The following is a 7,699-nucleotide window of genomic DNA, read 5'->3' as shown; positions in this document are numbered from 1 at the left end:
TCCTCAACGTCTAATCAAATCAAAATGTTAGAAAAAGATTTTTAAATTAAGAAAATGAAGCTAACTAAAACGCTAAAAATAAAATAAAAATAAAAACATATAGACCAGATTAATCACTTGGATCCGACTCATGTGTTAGTGTAACCTTTGATTATTTTCGCACTTTTGCACTTGTTTAAGAGATTATCTTAGTTATTGTAGTAGGCCCCTCTTTTAAAGGTGACGTTACCCTCAACCCAGTAGTTTGAGTCAGCAAGGATACAATCCTAAAGGGTTAGATTGTTGAAAGATAATTAATTAAGTTATTAATGCATAATGTGGTAGGCCCCTCTTTTGAAGGCGACGTTACCCTCAGCTAAGTAGTCTGAGTCAGCAGGGATACAGTCCTAAGTAGCTGGGTTAAAGTTTTAATAGTAGTTTAACTTATGAGGTGATCAAAGAGTTTGGACCCCCGCCATCCAATACCTTTGGGTATTGAAGGAGGTCCTACTAAATTTGACCTAGGTCCTTTGCAGGATTTATACACTGAACAATGGCAAGACTCTTACTAAACCGTTCTCTTAACCCCCGACCAGGTAGCCAACATACCTCCATATAGACCGTGGAGATATGAATGGTGAAAATCTTTTATTTTATATAGACAGTAAAATAATGCCAAGACACCACGGACAAACGAAAAGGAAGAATCACCTTCAACATAAGAAACTAGTAATTAAAGTCATTAATACAAAACCAAGGGAAGAGTTGAAATGGCTCCAAGTACTCCTATTTATAGGCTGAACAGAAGCCTGGGCACGGCCCCGTGTCCATCTGACACACTATCTCTTCATTAATTGTAATTCGCAAATAAATGCGCCTGCAGCAACCTGACCATGCCCCCGTGTCCGCTGGGCACGGCCCCATGGTGGGAAATAGAAGCTTCTATAGGTTTGTCTTTTCTGCTGCTTCTTGGGCACGGCCCCGTGCTCGCTGAGCACGGGGCGTGTTCAGTCTTCTGGCTTCTCTGTTTTGCTTGGGGAGATGCTGTTCAGGGGTCGGACATATCACTTTTGTTCCTTTTCTTGGATTTTTGTTAGATTTTGCAGTCTTTTTGCTTCTTTTGTTATTTTGAGCTCATTTAATACTGAAAACACAAAAGGAATACAAAAGCATACTTTTTCCAACATTAGTACTAAAAAAAGGTTAGTTTTAAGCCACAATTGATGTAATTTATATGTTGCATTTTGTGCACATCACCATACCATGTATAAAAGTATCTGTAATTACTGTAACATGTATTCCACCCCCGAAGTATAAAAACTGAAAACAGTTAAGAGAAAAGAGGGACATGAACTCATAGAAGTGCGTCTCGAAATAGTCCGTCCCAAAATCAACCTGCTGCGTGACGACCTACACGTAATAACCTCTATTAGATGGACGACCGTGCCTTGGCTTAAGGTTTAACGTTCTTGGGAAATAGTTAGACAACTATTTCGTATTTACACTTCTTAATTATTAAATAATTATATTCCTTCCCAAGCATGGGGGTATTAATACATGTGTGTTCTTATAATTCCGAAAATATATTTTTAAGTCTCACTTGAAAAATATATTTTTAATTACTTTGTCTCAAATGTTTTAATTTCCAAAATATATATATATTTCCCAAAAATATTATATTTTACTTCATACAATTTCCAAAATAATACTTTATCAAAATACACATTTAAGAGTATTTTCCGAAAATACATAAGTTACATTTTAAAGTTCGTGTTGTAATAACAATACCTGTGTAACTTAAATATTTATTTGTGAGGGCGTTGGTATTATTTTGGAAGTCGTAACTTCATGATATTTTCAAGTTATATTATTTTTACCCTAAAAATAATATATCTAGTTCACAAAATTGTTAGTGCACTACATCTGTTGATTGCGTCTAGGTGTCTAGGATCAGGTCTTATGTCGTATTGTATAGCATAGGGCACGAAATATGAGAAAACATGTGTTTGTATGGGTTGTATAGGCTAGGTCAGCTCATATGAACATTAGGGTTTTGGTTCGCTCATTTGGCATGTTGGTCCGCTTATGTGGACTTGCCTGGTCCGCTTTTATGGTCATATGACACATAAGCGGACCCAACTGCCTATATATAGTAGTCGTTTGAGCGGACCTCAGAACGTGGTTGTCGAATTCCATGCCGAAGCTCTGCCGGTGTGAAGATTGAGCTGTAAAACGTTTCAAATCAATAAAACAAGCAGTTAGGAGGAAGAACAAGCTATATCTACTTGCATTTCTTATTATTCCGCATCTGAAACGCAAGAGACAACCTCTGAACGACTCGTTCGGGTCAGCAAACGGTCCTACAAGTGGTATCAGAGCTTGGGAGGAGGTTTTCTGCAGACTATAGCCGGATTTCATTGTTTTTTTTCTCTCTTCTACACCGTCTTTTCTTCGTTCGGAAAGTTTTAACGGTCGGAATTGTCTCAAAATTTCAAGGATTGTGCGCATCTGTATAACGACAAACCCTGGAAAGTTTCGTGTCAAAATTCGAAGTTTTAGTGGGTCAAATCGTGTTCGTCATGTGGTTCGCTCGTACTGACGTCATCGAGATCCGCTCTTAGGTCACGTTCTGGTTCGCTCCTTTGTACAACTTTGGGTCTGGTTCGCTCCAAATTGGTATCGTTGGTTCGCTCCAAAGTACACTTTCAGGTCCGCTTATCTGTCAAGACAGGTCTGCTTATTTGGTCTTGATCCGGTCCGCTCCAAAAGCATTCGATTGGTTCGCTTATACGTCGGTCCGCTTATCAGGCTTGTCTGGTCCGCTTATCTTGCTGGTTCGCTCCAAGAGATTTGGTTGGATCGCTTATTGTACTAGATTCGCTTATCAATCATTTGTCTTGAAATTTGTGCCATTTGATCATGGATACCGAGTTCTACAATGCTTTTGCTACATCGACTACTCCAGCCGCAATTGCTCAAGCAATGAATTTAGAAAACGAGACGGGAACGACTCAAAAGCCCCCTAGATTGATGAGCATTGAGGAGTATTATGGGTGGAAGGATCGGTTTGCAAACTGGGTTCAGGCCAATCATCTCAGATCATGGGAATGCATATTGAAGAAGTATACTTTGCCTCGAACAGATTTGCAAGTTACTAAAGAGATATCCAAGTTTACCGATCAAGTACGAGCAATGTATAAAGCCGAGAAAATGATGATTAGTTTGTTGCAGCAGGCTATAAAGGAAGATATATTCATCTTGTTACAGCACGACAAAACTGCTAAGTCGATATGGGATGCTCTTAAGGTTAAATTCGAGGGAAGTGAAAACATGATCAAGAGCAAGAAAGCACTGTTAAAGAAAGAATTCGATTTGTTTAGCAGTTTGCCGGGAGAGGATACTAAAAAGCTAATCGAGAGATACTGTCACTTGGTGAGATCGTTATCGATGTTGGGAGTTGAGAAAGGTCGTGAGGAATGGGTGGACAAATTGGCTGACGCGTTACCTCAGAAAGAGTGGGGAACGTATTTGATGATTTTAAAGAATACTGGTGTGTATGACGGGCTGACTATTTCACAGTTCATTGAGAAAATTGAAAGTCAGTATCTTGAACAGCAAAAGATCGCGAGAATGAACAGTCCGAGTGGTCAATAGGACGTGAAGATGTACTACCGGGGTAGTGTTCCAGTCACTGAGTCCGAAAGAAGTCCGAAGATTCAAACTGCGTTCAGTGCTGGTGATTCATCTGAAAAAGCTGATCAGGGTTCGAACAAGAGTAGTAGCGGGTTTTCATCGTTTCCAAGTGTGAATCCGAAAGAGACTAACACGAGTTTTCAGTCTCAGAGTACAAAAACAGGAAACGGATACGTGATTCAATGCAACATAGCTCTCAACCTTCCAGAAGGCCAAAGCTTCTCTGAAGACACTGCTAAAGACCACATGGCACTTCTGGGTTCAGTTCTGTTATCCTATGAAGGTCTTGTTGCTGGTCAGATCGGAAATCCTATGCTCACCAAAGAGGATTACGATCAAATAGATGCCGAGGAAATGGAACTCATGGATATAAAATGGTGTCTTGATAGTGTTCTTCGACGAGCTGAGAAGTTCAAAACCATTACCGGGAGAAATGACTTTCTTGATGCACATGTCTCTACTTTAGGTTTTGATAAATCTAAAGTTACTTGTTTTCGATCCAGGGAGAAAGGCCATTTCAAGCGGGAGTGCAAGGGAAGAGAAGCTAGCGGAGCACAGAATCCATTCGGGAAAGATGATCTCTACCGCAAAGCTATCTATCAGCAAGTCGGTCAATCTCAAGAACCACAGACAGCTCATGGGAGAAAGATTGAAGATCCCAAAAGAGCTTGTTTGGTAGATTTCAGCTGGAGTAATTACATATCATCTGAAGCCACAGCAGCACGCATTATTGATCAAGTTGATGAGAAACTAACAGAGGGTTTCAGTTGGGATATGTTTGTGGATGAGAAGGGAGAGTTCAAAGCCTTCATTGCTAAGATCGTTCAAGAGCCAAATTTGTTTGCTACTTGGATGAAATCAATTGGAGAGACTGTGAAAAGTGAAGATGTAAAATCTGTGTCATCTGATGAAAGTTCAGACAGTAACGATAAACTTTCAGAACATTCTGGGGAAGTTTCAGAAAGTTCAGACGAAGGTTTACAAGGTTCAGATGAAGATTTAGAGAGTACTGATAAAAGTGTACAAAATGAAAATGTTCAAGAAAAAGAAGTTATTTTTTATAAAACACCGACTGATTCTGATGTATCTGATGGTGATTCTGATAAGTCTGTAAAATTTGATAAATCACCAGATCACAGCAGCAGTGATGATGAGGAAGAAAAACATATAAATATTGCAAAAACTCATCTATCTCCTGAAAGTTTTCATTTCTATTTTGCAGAAAGAATGGATAAACTGAAGGTGAAACGAGCTGCTAAAAAACAACAAGCTGAATCTGAAAGTGATATTCAAAACGCTGAGAATGTTGCTGAGAAGATTACTGAGGCTGTGATAGAAGAAGAAAAGGTGGTAGAAGTTGTTAAAACAATCGAAGTTGAAAAGATTGTTGAGGTCGTCAAGCCGTGTGAGAAGTGCTTGGAAGCTTGCAAAAATTGTGCAGTTAAAGACGACATCATAGCTGAGTATGAGAAGAAGAAGGAGCAGTTACTGTTCAACCTCAACTATGTGAAAGAATCTTACGATGTTTTGAATAAAACAGTAACTGGCCTCCAAAAGACTAACTCAGAGAGAGAACAAGCATTGACGATGTTGAATGCAGTTTTAATGACAAAACAAAAAGCAAGAAAACTTCTACATCGAAGAGAGTGCTAAGTGGAAGCAAGAGTTGGAGACGGAAAAGATAGAGAATGAGAGAATTAGACACTTATTGCAAAGTTATTCTAGTTCTGATTATCTCATTGATCGTATTTACCCAACTGTTGCAGGTATGGAAGCTTTCAAAGATGAGAAGCTGAAAGAGAATAAAGACTGTGGTAAGAAATCGACTGTTAGTTATAACAAATGTCCGCCTCCGATTTGGGATGGTTATTCTCCTAGGAGACCAAATGAGGAGCAATTGGAAAAAGCAGTCAATATAAAGCTTAAAACCGACACAACTGACGTTTTACCCGATAATATTGATGTCACGTATACCTCGTCCGATACTGATCATGAGTCTGAATTAATCAAAAAGGTGGTCGATCAGGTGTTGGATACTGATGAGGAGTCTGAATCGAAATCTGGGTCTGGAAAGTCAAAGTCGTCAATCAACAGTCAAAATTCGTCGGATAAACGGTCTTACAGTAAAGAATTTTTATTGTCAAAGGCAGATTTGAATGATGAAACATTTGAAGTTGTGTATATTTTGAATGGTTCGGACAAATTATATTACAATAAAGAGTTCCCAATAATGAGTATTAAAACGGAACTAATAAACAAAACTTTCAAACTTATAGAAGTTAATATTCCAGAATTAAAAGTTTTGAAAATTTTTGAAAAATCTAAAAAATACACTTCTAGAGTTCAGCAATGTTTAAATAAGAAAAAGGGCAACAATCCTGGTTCTGGTTTTCAAAAGAAACCTAACCAGAATCGTAGCTACAAAAAGAAAGGTCTTGGTTTTGTTCCACCAGAAAATGATAAAAATATGAAAAATTCTAAAACAAAATCTGAATTTGTGTCAGGTGGAAGTGCTGAGGAGGAACAGCAGAAACCGTTCTGGAGACAGTCTAATAAAGAGTTTCTTGCTGAGAGAAAGAAGAATGGAGCTGATATATGTTATCTGAGAGAGACTAGAACCTGCTATAGATGCAATGAAGCTGGTCACATTGCATGGAATTGCTCAAAAAGTGTCCAATCAAAACAGGGAGTTTCTCAGAAGTTGAAAGAGAAAGTTGTTGATGTTGACACACCAACCAATAGACCTAAAATTTTTGAGAATTCAAAATTCGATGTTGGTGAGTGTTCAAAGAAGAATAAATATGAGAAGAAAGGAAAAGACAACCAGGTGTGGGTTGCGAAGAAAGGTGAAGTGATTGTCGGCGATGAATCTGGTTCCACAAAGCCAGAAGAGCCACAGGTTGAGGAGAAAATTTCAGTGAATGATGAAGAGTTTCCATCATTGAAGTTTGAAGAAGTGAAAAAGAAAGTTGGAAAAACTGAGATTTCGAATCAGTTCTACAAAGAAAAGAATGATTTTGATGTCGAGAAAACATTCAACGGGAATGTTAAAAAGATTTTTGGGAAAATGTTGAGTGGGAGAGCTAAGGGAGTAAAAGATTTTTATGCTACGAAAAAGGCAACATACAACCCTGCGGCTCAAGAGCTGACGGTCATCAAGTCTGAAAAGACTTGGATGGAAGTTTGTTTCCCATAAGAGTCCAAGGACTACGCCGGAGATCCCAAGTTTATATCGTGGATCAGGAATCGGCATCTTTCTAGTGTTTGAATAGTTTGTTTTGAAAGATTTTGAATAGTGTTTTTAATATTTTGCAGGTTGAAGGACTACGCCGGAGCTTCCAGGTTGGTAAGTGTGAAGCAGGAATCGGCATCCTGATTGGTAAAATGGTGATGTAGAAGTAACATTCCTACAAGTGGTATTTGTGGTTATATTTTGAGATGTTTGTATTTTTTACAAGTGGTACAGAAGGTTCTGAAATGCAAATGGTAAAACAGGGACATTAAATTGTTCTTGATTTACTATTCATGGGAAGAGAAGCACAAGATGATGAACCACATCCCCGCTTAAAAAATGATAAACCTACAAATGGTTTTTATCAACACAAATTCATTTTCCAGAAAAATCATTTTGATTAAAACAAACTTAAGTGTTTTGAAATCTAAATGAGAAAATGATTTGTGATAGGGGGAGTTCAGATTGTTTATGCCTAGTGAATGGCGATTTGATGTGATTCGATGTCAGTTGTCAAGTTTCTGTACAGTTTGTTTTGCATTTTATGTTTCTATTGGGTTAGAGTCTAGTTGTTTTCCAATTTCCTTTGAAATGTGTTTGCGTTTTAGGGGGAGTAGAAATTTTAGTAGAAATTTTAGAAAATCCAAAAACATTTGAAAATTTGAAAAAGCCAAAAACATGATAAAATTCAAAAACGAGTTTCGTTGCAAAAAAAAGAGGAAATGATAGTACATCAGTGGACTATCACGGCACGCTAAAGAAATGTATAGTTAAAATGTGATAAACAATCTTACT

The sequence above is a fragment of the Helianthus annuus genome, chromosome 11, assembly GCF_002127325.2.
Source record: "Helianthus annuus cultivar XRQ/B chromosome 11, HanXRQr2.0-SUNRISE, whole genome shotgun sequence".
In the NCBI taxonomy this organism is placed as follows: Eukaryota; Viridiplantae; Streptophyta; class Magnoliopsida; order Asterales; family Asteraceae; genus Helianthus; species Helianthus annuus.
This window is presented reverse-complemented; position numbering follows the sequence as displayed.